Source organism: Haliotis rufescens, unplaced genomic scaffold (assembly GCF_023055435.1).
Source record: "Haliotis rufescens isolate VD_foot unplaced genomic scaffold, xgHalRufe1.0.p SCAF_1, whole genome shotgun sequence".
Classification (NCBI taxonomy): domain Eukaryota; kingdom Metazoa; phylum Mollusca; class Gastropoda; order Lepetellida; family Haliotidae; genus Haliotis; species Haliotis rufescens.
In genome coordinates, this window is record NW_025963779.1 from 28,125,192 (window position 1) to 28,142,484 (window position 17,293).

Genomic DNA, 17,293 nt, shown 5'->3' on the forward strand with positions numbered 1-17,293 from the left:
TCCCTAAGCACCACCAACAACACAATATTCTCTATACACCAGACTCAACATACAATGTTCTCTGAATACCACACTCCACACAATATTCCCGGAACACCACGCTCCTCACAACGTTCCCTAAGCACCACCAACAACACAATATTCTCTATATACCAGACTCAACATACAATGTTCTCTGAACACCACACTCCCCACAACGTTCCCTAAACACCACCAACAACACAATATTCTCTATACACCAGACTCAACATACAATGTTCTCTGAACACCACGCTCCACACAATATTCCCGGAACACCACGCTCCTCACAACGTTCCCTAAGCACCACCAACAACACAATATTCTCTATACACCAGACTCAACATACAATGTTCTCTGAACACCACACTCCACACAATATTCCCGGAACACCACGCTCCTCACAACGTTCCCTAAGCACCACCAACAACACAATATTCTCTAAACACCATACTCCAAACAATATTCTCCAAACACCACGCTCCACACAATATTCTCTAACACCATACTCCAAACAATATTTTCGGAACACCACGCTCCACAAAATATTCTCTGAACGCCACACTGTTCACATTCAATATTCCCTGAACACAAAACTCCAGACAATATTCCCGGGAACACCCCACTTCACACAATATTCCCGGAACACCACGCTCTACACAACGTTGTCTAAACACCACGCCCCACACAACGTTCTCTAAAGACCACACTCTTCACATTCAATATTCCCGGAACACCACGCTCCACACAATATTCCCGGAACACCACAGTCCACACAATATTCCCGGAACACCACGCCCTACACAATGTTCTCTAAACACCTCACGCCACACAACATTCTTCAAACACCGCGCTCCATTCTGCGTGTTTCTCTTTAAACACTTTCCAAACACCAAAACATATACAGTGAATAACTTCACATTCCACGCTATTCTTCAAAACCTCCGGCTCCACTCCCAAAAAACAAACTAAGCATTGCCCCTTTTTCTAAAGATATCGAAAGGATGGGTCTTGCACGCAGCATAGTAATCATAAGATATGACTTAATTTGTTAGCCAGACCAGTAGGCACTGCTGGCAATGAGCGGTAAGTTAGACTGACAATAACACGAGACCAACGTAAACAAGTAAAAGTCAAAACATGTATTGGACAATCTACGATAGCTTGCTTCAAATTCAAGCTGGGTGATTCTTTGCCATAGTTAATTCCGAATTTTCATGAGGACCCTCAGTATTGGACAGTCAAACTGACCCATTATTATGATATGACTGTTTCATGAGAAGACGAGTGTGGTATCGTGGTGTGTAGCAATGATGTTTTTTATATGTGGCTAGTACGATGACTAAGTATTGGTTCAGAATAATACGCAAAATAATGGGAGTGTCGTGTTGTATTGATGATGTATTACACGAAATACACAATTAAAAATTGAATACAACATTCAGCGTCTATGCCTACGAGACATGGTCAACCTTAAAAACAAAAACAAAAAAATAACCGGATTACAAACTTTATCCATACCAAACCATGAGTATGTTAATTAAATGTAAATAATGAATAAAATACAATTAAACAGCTGGTAAAAACTATTTAAAGCGAGGGGTTTACTGGTGATAACTGTCGAAATGAGGATTATAATGAGACAATATCTTTCCAAAGATCATATCGTTAACAAACAACAATTGTACTTCTTCTTTACCACTGTTACTGAACAAAGTTAGTGAATTAAGTGAGTATTCGATGGTGAGAGAGCATTACTTACCCTCGTTACTTGTTTACAAATTAGTGAACTCTCATTATTTCATGATGAGAGCATTGCTAGCACACAATACAACAATACTTTCTTTACTTGTTATTAACTTAGTGAACTTTCAGTATTCCATGGTGAGAGATTATTGCTAACAACGAACACTACCAGACCTTCGTCGTTGGTTTACAAATAAGTCAGCATTCATTATTCGATGGTGAGAGAGCGTTGCTACGACTAAACACAACCATACTTTTATAACTTGTTTACAATGCAGAAAACTCTCATTATTCGGTGGTGAGAGAGTGTTGCTACGACGAAACACAACCATACTTTTGTTACTTGTTTACAATGCAGAAAACTCTCATTATTCGGTGGTGAGAGAGTGTTGCTACGACGAAACACAACCATACTTTTGTTACTTGTTTACAATGCAGAAAACTCTCATTATTCGGTGGTGAGAGAGTGTTGCTACGACGAAACACAACCATAATTTTGTTACTTGTTTACAATGCAGAAAACTCTCATTATTCGGTGGTGAGAGAGTGTTGCTACGACGAAACACAACCATACTTTTGTTACTTGTTTACAATGCAGAAAACTCTCATTATTCGGTGGTGAGAGAGTGTTGCTACGACGAAACACAACCATACTTTTGTTACTTGTTTACAATGCAGAAAACTCTCATTATTCGGTGGTGAGAGAGTGTTGCTACGACGAAACACAACCATAATTTTGTTCCTTGTTTACAATGCAGAAAACTCTCATTATTCGGTGGTGAGAGAGTGTTGCTACGACGGAACACAACCATACTTTTGTTACTTGTTTACAATGCAGAAAACTCTCATTATTCGGTGGTGAGAGAGTGTTGCTCCGACGAAACACAACCATAATTTTGTTACTTGTTTACAATGCAGAAAACTCTCATTATTCGATGGTGAGAAAGTGTTGATACGACGAAACACAACCATAATTTTGTTCCTTGTTTACAATGCAGAAAACTCTCATTATTCGGTGGTGAGAGAGTGTTGCTACGACGAAACACAACCATACTTTTGTTACTTGTTTACAATGCAGAAAACTCTCATTATTCTCTGGTGAGAGAGTGTTGCTACGACGAAACACAACCAAACTTTTGTTACTTGTTTACAATGCAGAAAACTCTCATTATTCGGTGGTGAGAGAGTGTTGCTACGACGAAACACAACCATACTTTTGTTACTTGTTTACAATGCAGAAAACTCTCATTATTCGATGGTGAGAGAGTGTTGATACGACGAAACACAACCATAATTTTGTTCCTTGTTTACAATGCAGAAAACTCTCATTATTCGGTGGTGAGAGAGTGTTGCTACGACGAAACACAACCATACTTTTGTTACTTGTTTACAATGCAGAAAACTCTCATTATTCGGTGGTGAGAGAGTGTTGCTACGACAAAACACAACCATACTTTTGTTACTTGTTTACAATGCAGAAAACTCTCATTATTCGGTGGTGAGAGAGTGTTGCTACGACGAAACACAACCATAATTTTGTTCCTTGTTTACAATGCAGAAAACTCTCATTATTCGGTGGTGAGAGAGTGTTGCTACGACGAAACACAACCATACTTTTGTTACTTGTTTACAATGCAGAAAACTCTCATTATTCGGTGGTGAGAGAGTGTTGCTACGACGAAACACAACCATACTTTTGTTACTTGTTTACAATGCAGAAAACTCTCATTATTCGGTGGTGAGAGAGTGTTGCTACGACGAAACACAACCATAATTTTGTTCCTTGTTTACAATGCAGAAAACTCTCATTATACGGTGGTGAGAGAGTGTTGCTACGACGAAACACAACCATACTTTTGTTACTTGTTTACAATGCAGAAAACTCTCATTATTCGGTGGTGAGAGAGTGTTGCTACGACGAAACACAACCATACTTTTGTTACTTGTTTACAATGCAGAAAACTCTCATTAATGGGGGGTGAGAGAGTGTTGCTACGACGAAACACAACCATACTTTTGTTACTTGTTTACAATGCAGAAAAACTCTCATTATTCGGTGGTGAGAGAGTGTTGCTACGACGAAACACAACCATAATTTTGTTCCTTGTTTACAATGCAGAAAACTCTCATTATACGGTGGTGAGAGAGTGTTGCTATGACGAAACACAACCATAATTTTGTTACTTGTTTACAATGCAGAAAACTCTCATTAATGGGGGGTGAGAGAGTGTTGCTACGACGAAGCACAACCATACTTTTGTTACTTGTTTACAATGCAGAAAAACTCATTATTCGATGGTGAGAGAGTGTTGCTACGACGAAACACAACCATAATTTTGTTCCTTGTTTACAATGCAGAAAACTCTCATTATACGGTGGTGAGAGAGTGTTGATACAACGAAACACAACCATACTTTTGTTACTTGTTTACAATGCAGAAAACTCTCATTATTCGGTGGTGAGAGAGTGTTGCTACGACGAAACACAACCATAATTTTGTTACTTGTTTACAATGCAGAAAACTCTCATTGTACGGTGGTGAGAGAGTGTTGCTACGACGAAACACAACCATACTTTTATTACTTGTTTACAATGCAGAAAACTCTCATTATTCGGTGGTGAGAGAGTGTTGCTACGACGGAACACAACCATACTTTTGTTACTTGTTTACAATGCAGAAAACTCTCATTATTCGGTGGTGAGAGAGTGTTGCTACGACGAAACAGAACCATTCTTTTGTTACTTGTTTACAATGCAGAAAACTCTCATTATTCGGTGGTGAGAGAGTGTTGCTACGACGAAACACAACCATACTTTTGTTACTTGTTTACAATGCAGAAAACTCTCATTATACGGTGGTGAGAGAGTGTTGCTACGACGAAACACAACCATACTTTTGTTACTTGTTTACAATGCAGAAAACTCTCATTATTCGATGGTGAGAGAGCGTTGCTTGGTTGCATGTGCCTATAACAAACAGCGCGATAGTTTGCGTCATTGTCGAATGCCATTTGTTCCAAATATTAAATAAGTCGCTCACGCATTTATTTTCAAGGGATATTTGCAGACTCCAAATCCAGTTAGTAACCTAGAAATCAATCACTGCAGAGTTTTGTTAAAGTTGTTTATTAATGTCTGATCAAGTCAAGTATCAGTTGCTATACTCGATGCACTGAATAATAAAACTGAGACACAGAGATTACCGTTAATGTATCCGTTGTTGTGCGCAGAAAGAATCGCAATGGGTTGTTTTGTATTGCTACGATTGAATACATCGGACATATTCTATAGATATCAGTATATGATGGTGATGTTATGGCAAGAGATCCGTGGGCGGGAGGGGTCGTGAAGCTATGGCAAGAGTTCCGTGGGCGGGAGGGGTCGTGAAGCTATGGCAAGAGATCCGTGGGCGCGAGGGGTCGTGAAGCTATGGCAAGAGATCCGTGGGCGGGAGGGGTCGTGAAGCTATGGCAAGAGATCCGTGGGCGGGAGGGGTCGTGAAGCTATGGCAAGAGATCCGTGGGCGCGAGGGGTCGTGAAGCTATGGCAAGAGATCCGTGGGCGGGAGGGGTCGTGAAGCTATGGCAAGAGATCCGTGGGCGGGAGGGGTCGTGAAGCTATGGCAAGAGATCCGTGGGCGCGAGGGGTCGTGAAGCTATGGCAAGAGATCCGTGGGCGGGAGGGGTCGTGAAGTTATGGCAAGAGATCCGTGGGCGGGAGGGGTCGTGAAGTTATGGCAAGAGATCCGTGGGCGCGAGGGGTCGTGAAGCTATGGCAAGAGATCCGTGGGCGGGAGGGGTCGTGAAGCTATGGCAAGAGATCCGTGGGCGCGAGGGGTCGTAAAGTTATGGCAAGAGTTCCGTGGGCGGGAGGGGTCGTGAAGCTATGGCAAGAGTTCCGTGGGCGCGAGGGGTCGTGAAGCTATGGCAAGAGATCCGTGGGCGCGAGGGGTCGTGAAGCTATGGCAAGAGATCCGTGGGCGGGAGGGGTCGTGAAGTTATGGCAAGAGATCCGTGGGCGGGAGGGGTCGTGAAGTTATGGCAAGAGAACCGTGGGCGGGAGGGGTCGTGAAGTTATGGCAAGAGATCCGTGGGCGCGAGGGGTCGTGAAGCTATGGCAAGAGATCCGTGGGCGGGAGGGGTCGTGAAGCTATGGCAAGAGATCCGTGGGCGCGAGGGGTCGTAAAGTTATGGCAAGAGTTCCGTGGGCGGGAGGGGTCGTGAAGCTATGGCAAGAGTTCCGTGGGCGCGAGGGGTCGTGAAGCTATGGCAAGAGATCCGTGGGCGCGAGGGGTCGTGAAGCTATGGCAAGAGATCCGTGGGCGGGAGGGATCGTGAAGCTATGGCAAGAGATCCGTGGGCGCGAGGGGTCGTGAAGCTATGGCAAGAGATCCGTGGGCGCGAGGGGTCGTAAAGTTATGGCAAGAGTTCCGTGGGCGGGAGGGGTCGTGAAGCTATGGCAAGAGTTCCGCGGGCGGGAGGGGTCGTGAAGCTATGGCAAGAGTGCCGCGGGCGGGAGGGGTCGGTTAGATGAGTAGAACCGTTGTTTATTTTTCGCACCGTCAACACACATACATCCATTCATCTGGATGTGTAACAAACACTCAAATAGTTATGGGATATATTCATCTAATTTCCTGGAAAGTCCAATACAGCAATAGTTACAATCTGGATATAACATGTAATGTAATAGAAACATATACCATATACACTCATTCATTCCAACGGCATACAACGTGCAACATCCGGTTATCTCAAATGCCATCTCAAGTTTACTGAGAAAACAAACTGGGAAATGTTGGACTTCCTCATTTATAACATCTATGCATTGATAATGTAGGCATTAATGAAGCATCCCCATGGGTACTAATTGTTCCCCCTTTCTTGTTGATCTGTTTCTTTATGCATATAAATCGGAATTTCTACTCGGATTGGCGAAGTCAAAACAAAGTAATTTGGTCAGGATGTTTAACTTAAACGACAAGTGTATCGATGATCGAATATCCTTCAATTACTATCAAAAAGCCAATTCCCTTTCACTGATTTACCCACCTGAAATAGAAATAAAGGAGGCCAGTGAGACCGCTTCACCTGTATCATATTAAGATCGATGCATAAAGATTCAGTGTCACAAAGACTGTCTGTCAAGAGGGATGACTTCAACTTTCAAGTAGTCACCTTTCTCTTATATGGAGCACTATTCGAGCAGCTCCTGCATCTGGTGTCTTCATGCCTTAACCTTTGAGGTACAATCAAGGCTACTCTTCCTACTAAGGTGTCTTCATGCCTTAACCTTTGAGGTACAATCAAGGCTACTCTTTCTACTAAGGTGTCTTCATGCCTTAACCTTTGAGGTACAATCAAGGCTACTCTTTCTACTAAGGTGTCTTCATGCCTGAACCTTTGAGGTACAATCAAGGCTACTCTTTCTACTAAGGTGTCTTCATGCCTTAACCTTTGAGGTACAATCAAGGCTACTCTTTCTACTAAGGTGTCTTCATGCCTTAACCTTTGAGGTACAATCAAGGCTACTCTTTCTACTAAGGTGTCTTCATGCCTTAACCTTTGAGGTACAATCAAGCCTACTCTTTCTACTAAGGTGTCTTCATGCCTGAACCTTTGAGGTACAATCAAGGCTACTCTTTCTACTAAGGTGTCTTCATGCCTTAACCTTTGAGGTACAATCAAGGCTACTCTTCCTACTAAGGTGTCTTCATGCCTTAACCTTTGAGGTACAATCAAGGCTACTCTTTCTACTAAGGTGTCTTCATGCCTTAACCTTTGAGGTACAATCAAGGCTACTCTTTCTACTAAGGTGTCTTCATGCCTTAACCTTTGAGGTACAATCAAGGCTACTCTTTCTACTAAGGTGTCTTCATGCCTTAACCTTTGAGGTACAATCAAGGCTACTCTTCCTACTAAGGTGTCTTCATGCCTTAACCTTTGAGGTACAATCAAGGCTACTCTTTCTACTAAGGTGTCTTCATGCCTTAACCTTTGAGGTACAATCAAGCCTACTCTTTCTACTAAGGTGTCTCCATGCCTGAACCTTTGAGGTACAATCAAGGCTACTCTTTCTACTAAGGTGTCTTCATGCCTTAACCTTTGAGGTACAATCAAGGCTACTCTTCCTACTAAGGTGTCTTCATGCCTTAACCTTTGAGGTACAATCAAGGCTACTCTTTCTACTAAGGTGTCTTCATGCCTTAACCTTTGAGGTACAATCAAGCCTACTCTTTCTACTAAGGTGTCTTCATGCCTTAACCATTTGAGGTACAATCAAGGCTACTCTTCCTACTAAGGTGTCTTCATGCCTTAACCTTTGAGGTACAATCAAGGCTACTCTTCCTACTAAGATTTCAAAGAGCGTCGACTCTTGCTTTAAAGATGATTGGTCAAGTTTATTGCATTTACTACATTCATGCGTTAGTGACGGATACGATACGGTCACACCTTTCAGGGAACACCTGGTATCATCACTTGTTGATAGTGATTCATAAACATATGTTGATGGTATAGTCGGAAGAGTACAATCGACTCTGCTTCTGGAAGAGATTTCTTATAGATAGGGAAAGGGTTTGTTGCTTGTATTTGCACACGTCACAGGCCTTCCAGGACGGGTCGACGTTAAGGATCTCCCTGTCGAGCTTTGAAACTGCTGCCGACCTTTTTACGGTGGATTAAAAAAAAGCATATTTTTCTATTTTGCCATTTACGCCAAATGGTTTCGACAGATCGCTATCCAAAGTGTGCAGTGAGGCCGTGTTATTGTTGATAGTCTTTTTGGAGACATATCCGCACATGATTATTACTGAGCACTGTTTAAACAGTAAGTTATTTTTTTAAATGTAGAATAACTATGTAAAATATGACGCTGCATCTGATAACGGCATATTACAATTTAGAATGATATGTTACAATTGCATAATTATTATCATGAAGTGCTCCCTATTTGAAAAACAATATTACAGCAAACGAATATTGCACGTTTTAATATGCTGTCAATTAGAAAGAGATATTACATGTTACACATGATGGGTGCTTAAATGACATGTCTTATTCTAAAATAGGACGTCAGGGTGTATATTACAATGGGGTTTTACCCATGCATTGCGAAGAGGTGCTGACAGAGTAAAGTTAGTGAACAGCTGCCGAGGGCGGCCCGAGATAGGGCATGACTAGTGAGACGGTCCCCTCTTGTAACATGCAGACAGAATACGGGATTTTGCTGTCCCTTGGAGAATCGATGCAGCATGTTTGACAAAGCGAATTCAACGCATGAAGTACACTCAACGCATGAAGTACACATTGTTTTAAAATAGAAGAAACGACTATAAAACCACAAACATTTTTCTTGGAATTACAGCGGAAAGGTGTGTGCCCTTTGAGGATTATTAGAAGACGGCAGGTGTAATAAAAAAAAATTCTGACGGCATGTGACTAATGCAACCATGAAATTAGGACGCAAAAATATATTTTACGAAATAGGAGTATGTTATCACAGGCGTTAGCATTTTTTTCAATCAGCCAAAAAACTTTGATCACGAAAGACACATTGAGGTTCGTGGCAGTTTTTCTAGTCCACGCTCCCCGGAAAACATACTAATTATTTCTTGCGGCGAACTGGCATCGATTACCCGTCAGCTCCACGCCGACGGAGAGACTAAATGAAGAGACTTTCAAACACACGCTCGAGGACGTTTTTTCCGCAACACAATACGTACATCGTTTTATCTCCGCCATCCGCCTCAATATGTACACATGAATAATTGTTTTGATGCATCATTTGCTTTGAAAATGTAGGGATTATCATTGACAGATTATGGAAATTTAAGCCGCATTACTTGTGTATGTTGCAAGTGAATAACTTGCGAAACCACCAAAGCTGTGTTATTACTGGCAGGGTTCAGATGACTCGTGAAAACAGTGAGATTGTTTCTTCATGATTTCACAATTTCTGTATTTCGGTCCCTATTATGTAGCAGACAGAAATGGATGTGTTGTCGCAGTAAATTAGGAAGTAATACGGTCATTCTTTCCAGCTGACTTCATCATGGTTTTAAGATTCAATTAAAGTGAGGAGTTATGCTGTGTGAGTGGTTGAAATTACTTTGACGACGCCTCAACATTTCACCGAAATTAACCGGGAATGTATCGAGAACGTCAGCAAGTAAACCGAACTGAACCCTTTTGTTGTTCACAATTATTTTGCCCTTTACGCCAAATGGAATCTGTTTCTGCCGATAATCAAGACTGGTTATTCTCTTGCATTCACTTTTTATATTTACACTCATGTTTCCAGCAGCGACATTAAATGTACAACTCAAGTATCGATTTACAAATGAATGTTGTAAATGAAAACAATATTACAATGTCATGAACATCTTTTGCGATCAGGTAAAACACACATTCTAGAAATTTGTACAAAAAATTATGAAATATTCTTTCCAGGTTTGAACTCCAGCAAGATTATTATTTAAAATCAAGATTCTTTCCCTAACGTTCATAATCTTGGGCTTTTAAAACGAATTTCTTTTTAATATGTTGAGTTTTATATAATTATATTTATGATTTTTTTCCTGTTTTCAAATGAAGGACAGAAAAAAAGGTTTCCAAACGTTTCGATGAATGAGTGAGTGAGTATGGTTTTGCGCCGATTTTAGCAATATTCCAGAAATATCGCGGCGGGGGACACCAGAAATGGGCTTCACACAATGTACCCATGTCGGGAATCGAACCCGGGTCTTCGGCGTGACGAGCGAACGTTTTAACCACCAGGCTACCCGACCGCCCCACGTTTCGATGAATGAGTGGGTGGTGCAGTGGGTAGGTTGGTGGTGGGGTGGAGCAGAAGCTGGTGGCGGATCGGACTGGCAGTGGGTGTGGATAGGCGTTGCGGGTGTGGGTAGGCGTGGTGGGTTTGGGCTAGAGGTTGAGTTGTATCTTGTTGGTGGGTGTAGGCTAGTGGTTGAGTTGTGTCCTGGTGGCGGTGGGGGATAGTGGTTGAGTTATATCCTTGTGATGGGTGTAGGCTAGTGGTTGAGTTGTGTCCTGCAGGTGCATGTGAGTTAATGGTTGAGTTGTATCCTGGTAGCGGTGGTTGAGATGTAATGTGGTGGCGGAAATGGGGTTGCAGTTGAGTCGTATCCCGGCGGCGGTGGTGGGCTAATGGTTGAGTTGTATCCTGGAAACGGTGGTTGAGATGTAATGTGGTGGCGGTGGGGGATAGTGGTTGACTTGTGTCCTAGTGGCGGTGGTGGGCTAATGGTTGAGTTGTGTCCTAGTGGCGGTGGTGGGCTAATGGTTGAGTTGTGTCCTAGTGGCGGTGGTGGGCTAATGGTTGAGTTGTGCCCTGGTGGCGGTGGTGGGCTAATGGTTGAGTTGTGTCCTAGTGGCGGTGGTGGGCTAATGGTTGAGTTGTGTCCTAGTGGCGGTGGTGGGCTAATGGTTGAGTTGTGTCCTGGTGGCGGTGGTGGGCTAATGGTTGAGTTGTGTCCTAGTGGCGGTGGTGGGCTAATGGTTGAGTTGTGTCCTAGTGGCGGTGGTGGGCTAATGGTTGAGTTGTGTCCTGGTGGCGGTGGTGGGCTAATGGTTGAGTTGTGCCCTGGTGGCGGTGGTGGGCTAATGGTTGAGTTGTGTCCTGGTGGCGGTGGTGGGCTAATGGTTGAGTTGTGTCCTAGTGGCGGTGGTGGGCTAATGGTTGAGTTGTGCCCTGGTGGCGGTGGTGGGCTAATGGTTGAGTTGTGTCCTAGTGGCGGTGGTGGGCTAGTGGTTGAGTTGTGTCCTGGTGGCGGTGGTGGGCTAATGGTTGAGTTGTGTCCTGGTGGCAGTGGTGGGCTAATGGTTGAGTTGTGTCCTGGTGGCGGTGGTGGGCTAATGGTTGAGTTGTGCCCTGGTGGCGGTGGTGGGCTAATGGTTGAGTTGTGTCCTAGTGGCGGTGGTGGGCTAGTGGTTGAGTTGTGTCCTGGTGGCGGTGGATGAGATGTAATGTGGTGGCGGTGGGGGGTAGTGGTTGAGTTGTGTCCCGGTGGCGGTGGTGGGCTAATGGTTGAGTTGTGTCCTGGTGGCGGTGGTGGGCTAATGGTTGAGTTGTGCCCTGGTGGCGGTGGTGGGCTAATGGTTGAGTTGTGTCCTAGTGGCGGTGGTGGGCTAGTGGTTGAGTTGTGTCCTGGTGGCGGTGGATGAGATGTAATGTGGTGGCGGTGGGGGGTAGTGGTTGAGTTGTGTCCCGGTGGCGGTGGTGGGCTAATGGTTGAGTTGTGTCCTGGTGGCGGTGGTGGGCTAGTGGTTAAGTTGTGTCCTGGTGGCGGTGGTGGGCTAATGGTTGAGTTGTGTCCTAGTGGCGGTGCTGGTCGAACCTGGGTTCTGGTTCTAGGTTTGTCAGCACCATACTCGTGGTTTTGACCAAAGAGGTAAACGTCTGAGACCTGCATCACTTCGGGCTTTTCATCCCGCATTAAGCTGACACAACGTGATATACCTGGAATGCTAATAAAAGCTGCGTCACTCACTCACTCATAATACATATAAACGAATTCTCACTCACTCACTCACTCACTCACTCAAAACAGCTATAAAAGCAGTCCTTACGAGTCCATCGTACGATCTCGACTATATCATTGTACGATCTCGACTATATCATTGTACGATCTCGACTATATTACTGTACGATCAAGAGCATGTGTATCGCTATGAAATAGTGATGATACCAGGTGTTCGCGAAACGGTGGGCTTATTGTGCCCCACCGACAAACACATGCAAAGGCAAGTCAATTGTTCACCTGAAAAACACGGGAACATATGGTACAAATCAAAATAGGGAATTGCATCACACATCATTTCTTCACTGATGCGACAAATTTGGAGATGTACTCCCTTGCTTACCATAAAACCCTTTTGAAAGCTTTACTGAGGCACTGAATAATGTAACTAAAAGTCTTGATCAATCAACTTTTGAGTCATAAGATTGTACCTCAAAAGTTGTAAAAGATAGACACCAAAGGCTGGAGCTGCTGGAATATTTCTCGACATAAAGGGAAAGTTGTCATTCAGGAAGTCAAAGTCTGAAGTCTGGTGGATAGTTTTAAAACATATAACTGTTTACTACAAGACATGCTTTACATCTTATAACAGTTTACTATAAGACTGGACGTTGATATGAGTCCAACTGATTGTGAATATTGCTCCTTCCGCACCAGGCCCGTGGTCGCCTATTTCGCAAATTTGCGTTTGATTGCTTGTCCTCCAATATAAAGCTGACACGCCGTGATGTGTCAGAATGTTGTTTAAAGCAGCAATCACTCAATCACTCACACTTCATGTACTCCGATTGAAATCCAACATTCGAGAGATAGTAATATTATCCACTGTCACTTCGCCTTGACAGTATGTTGAACTATTGATACACGACAGTCATTCCTTGAACACATTATCGATACTGTCTACCTTTCACAGTGGATCATGTAGATGACCATAGTGAAGGGATTGTCCACCAGGATATAACATACAGTCTAAGAAATCCTTGATGACACGATACAGTTCTCTCCTCCAGTTGCTTTCCCCGACTATGAACTCTTTTTTAAATAATACAATTCTCTCCTCCATATTTTTCCTGATGCTGATGGGGAAAAAGAGCTGGTTAGGTTTTTTTATAATCCAGCGGTTTGGTTTCCTGACAAAATGTATTCCACAGTCATGGTACAGGACTACGGTTGTTCGTAAAACTATTAACGCCGCAGCTGCGTTGACCATTAACACGCATCAGTACACGTGTAGCAGATGTATATTAATTTCCTTAACGCTACCACACCTTCAGTTTAGGTTCAGTTCATATAATAAACAGCCGGTGTCCATTAAGGCTTTATTCGGAACATGTTTGCAGCTGATCACATGAGAAATGGAGCCTATCAAGTTTATAATACCGGAATGGAATGTTGGTACCACCATGCCCCGTGAAATACTGGCACATTCTGGCACCTATATACCCAGTACTACACGTATAACTGTTCTCCATGGATAATACTGGTGTTTATATAACCACACAATGAAATGTCTTGATGATATTGAATATGCATATTTAAATAACCATTAAATATATTTAAATAACAATTACATCTACAAGCGTAAGATTCTTCAGATTGAACGTACATGTATGTAGGGCCGGACGGCCCAGTTATGTATGGCACCGGATGTGCGTCCCTAACGTATGACAGGATCCACAGATCGCGGGTTCGACTCCAAGATTCAACCCTATGGTCATCATCAAACCCGTACTCTTGAGTTTTAGCAAAGTTGTAAACGTTTTCGACTTACTTGCACTATAGATTCCCCCCCTCTTGCAATATATGAATGACATGATTTTCAGAGCTGCGTTAAACCCGACTTACTCATTAAATACATACACACACAGACTCTTTAAACTTCCTGTGTCGAGTATCAATCAACAATGTAGGGATTAAAGTTACAATGATAGCGTATCTGAACACCGGTATCTGTGGACGCTCCGGTGAGAAGGTAGGTGGAAGTTCTCAACATGTAAATATTCAGCGCATCTTGCATTGTGGTTGTCTACATAGACAGTGTTAACTCTGAATTCACTATTCTGGGTATTGGTTTATATACTCTGACTTGGCAAATGCTTTTAGTTATGGTTGTAGTGGCGTAAGAAGGTCACTGACCATATGTGATCGAAAATAAGACATAAATCTTACTTAAATAAAGCATTTATTTAAAAGACACTGGTAGTTAACGTCCAAGTGTGTGGCCACTTACATACCTGATAATAATTAATTGACTTGATTGACAGTTTTGCTTATTTAATCGTTGCACGTCGCGTTTAAGAGTCAATGAGCAATCCTTAACATCCCAAAGGACGACAGGCGGTCGGGTAGCCTTGTGGTTACAGCGCTCGCTCGTCACGACGAAGATACGGGTTCGATTCCTGACATGGGCACAATGTGTGAAGTCCATTTCTGGTGCCCTCCACCGCGATATTGCTGGAATATTGCTAAAAGCGGCGTAAAACCATATTCACTCACTCACAAAGGACGGACAAATCAACTTGTCATCCTTAATCCTCAAAAAGTAATTTTATTGTGTGACATCAGTGCGGCCATCCTATGATGACTTTAAATATCTTTATGATTATAAACTATGTCAATCTGTATACACACTTTGTGAATTTATAAATATAACAGTATCTGTATGACATTTCCCGGTTGGGTGTGAGTTGATGCCCCGCAATGACAACATTCATGTCTATGTTTAAGGTCAAAAAGATAGTATAATACAAATCCAATTTCAGCAATCCAGTTCCCAATGAGGATCCTTCAAATGGTTATAAGCAACATGAGCTGGACAGACGGTCGTACATGTAAACAAGTGATGCAGGTCACGTCGGCGTGACTGGAAGGTATCTCAATAAGAAGTAAACATGCTGACCTATATGTGTTAATTAGTTTTTAATAACTTCAACACATGTTTACCATAGCAGCTGTGGAGGCTGTGACACACAACTGCGAGACTCATGTTACTTTATCGACTGGTGGGTACACAGCGGGGATATCCACTGACACACTTTCGGTGCGTAAGGTTCAGTGATTTTTTCACTTTTGTGTGGACATTTGATAACTTCTACAATACACGCGATGCCTATGTGTAGATATACACACATCGACATGCGTGGAAACATACACATCGACATGAATGGAAACACACACATCGACATGCATGGAAACACACACATCGACATGAATGGAAACACACATCGACATGAATGGAAACACACACATCGACATGAATGGAAACACACATCGACATGAATGGAAACACACATCGACATGAATGGAAACACACACATCGACATAAATGGAAACACACACATCGACATGCATGGAAACACACACATCGACATGAATGGAAACACACATCGACATGAATGGAAACACACATCGACATGCATGGAAACAGTCACATCGACATGCATGGAAACACACACATCGACATGCATGGAAACACACACATTGACATGCATGGAAACACACATCGACATGCATGGAAACACACACATCGACATGCATGGAAACACACACATTGACATGCATGGAAAGACAGATGCTAACAACCCTTAAATGAATCCGTACAAAATCGTGTAAAGTAATTGTGTAAACATTTTCATATACTGAACTCTTAGGTTGTGCGGCTATTCTACAAAACAAGGACTTGTAAATATCAGGTAAATAGTTTGGAAACAGCGTGCACAATAATAAGCAACATAGAGAGTAACAATACAGACTCCACGTGAGGTGGGCGATTCTGTACGGAGATTTATGATCAGGGAGAAGTTCTTTAACGTTGTTATGTATATATAGATGTGCAGTACGTCGGCGAAGCTCCACGAGAGGGAGCTGTTAGGAGATGTGGTGCGGTCTTGTGTATCGAGGGGCAGTCAGATACCCGCACTATTGATCGACATGCCAATCTCGTTTGTCACACTTAACAAAACGTCTCCAATATAAAACCCACAGATTGGGAGCTAACGGTCAGTCCACTATATTAGAGACAATGACTGGCTTTCTGAGCGCTCGTCAAATTGAATGTTCTCAGTGGATGACAGTATAGCAAGGGGTTAACGTAACCCCGGGGAAGGTCATGCAGTGTCCAAGCGAAGGCTTGAGGCAAACAAGAAGATCCGTTATAACAACGAATTGTGCTGACAACATTAAACGTGCTTCTGTTTCCATAGGTAATCATAAGTACTAATATAAGTACGGATACTATCTTTCATTTGAAGAAGTGGAAATGACTTCCCTGAATTGAAATGAATTTACTATATTCCCATATCCGATGATATAGTGTGCTATTTCCTCAAAACAGTATCCGCTATGGACCTCCCCACTTGAAATAGAATCACATGTCACGAATTTTAATTTACGAAGATGCTGTGTTGAGGTACTTTGAAGGTTTCTTCCAGACAGAAGTACGTATCGTTACCTTCCACTTCGCGATCACAAACAGGGTCAATGTATCGACGCAGACAGATAAACTATCATCGCACCATGTTCTCGTTAGACGCAAAGATCTCCTCTTGTCTGATTCCTGTCCTCATTATCGGCATAACGCTCGTTACAGGTCTCATGTGCGACAGTTCCGATTGCATCAGGAGAGAATGGTCACTACGGATTAATTTCAAGTCACTTTACAGGCTTATAAAGGGCGAATGTTGGTTGGAATAAGGTAGTAACTACATGCATGTTGATACTGGCAGACAGATGAAGGATGTTGGCTGGAGTGTTTGACGCCTGTATCCTAGTGTAGATTTTCAAAAAGTTTAAAAGTTCAACAATATGTTATTTACGTAACTTCAATATTGTGAAAATGTTACGTGCACTCCGACATGAAATCTTTTGTGTATTTGGCTATACGACGGCTGTCTGTAAATACTCTAGTCTGGACCAGACAATCCAAAGACTGACATCGTGAGCATCGATCCACGCAATTGGGATACGATGACATGCCTCAACCAAGCCAGC

At 42.8% G+C, this 17,293-nt stretch overlaps 1 protein-coding gene across 2 annotated transcripts in view; it reads right to left on the reverse strand.

Annotated features, from left to right (window-relative positions):
* LOC124149486 (adipokinetic hormone/corazonin-related peptide receptor variant I-like) overlaps nt 1-17,293 on the reverse strand; it is a 62,545-nt gene that overhangs the window by 17,962 nt on the left and 27,290 nt on the right. The window lies entirely within an intron of this gene.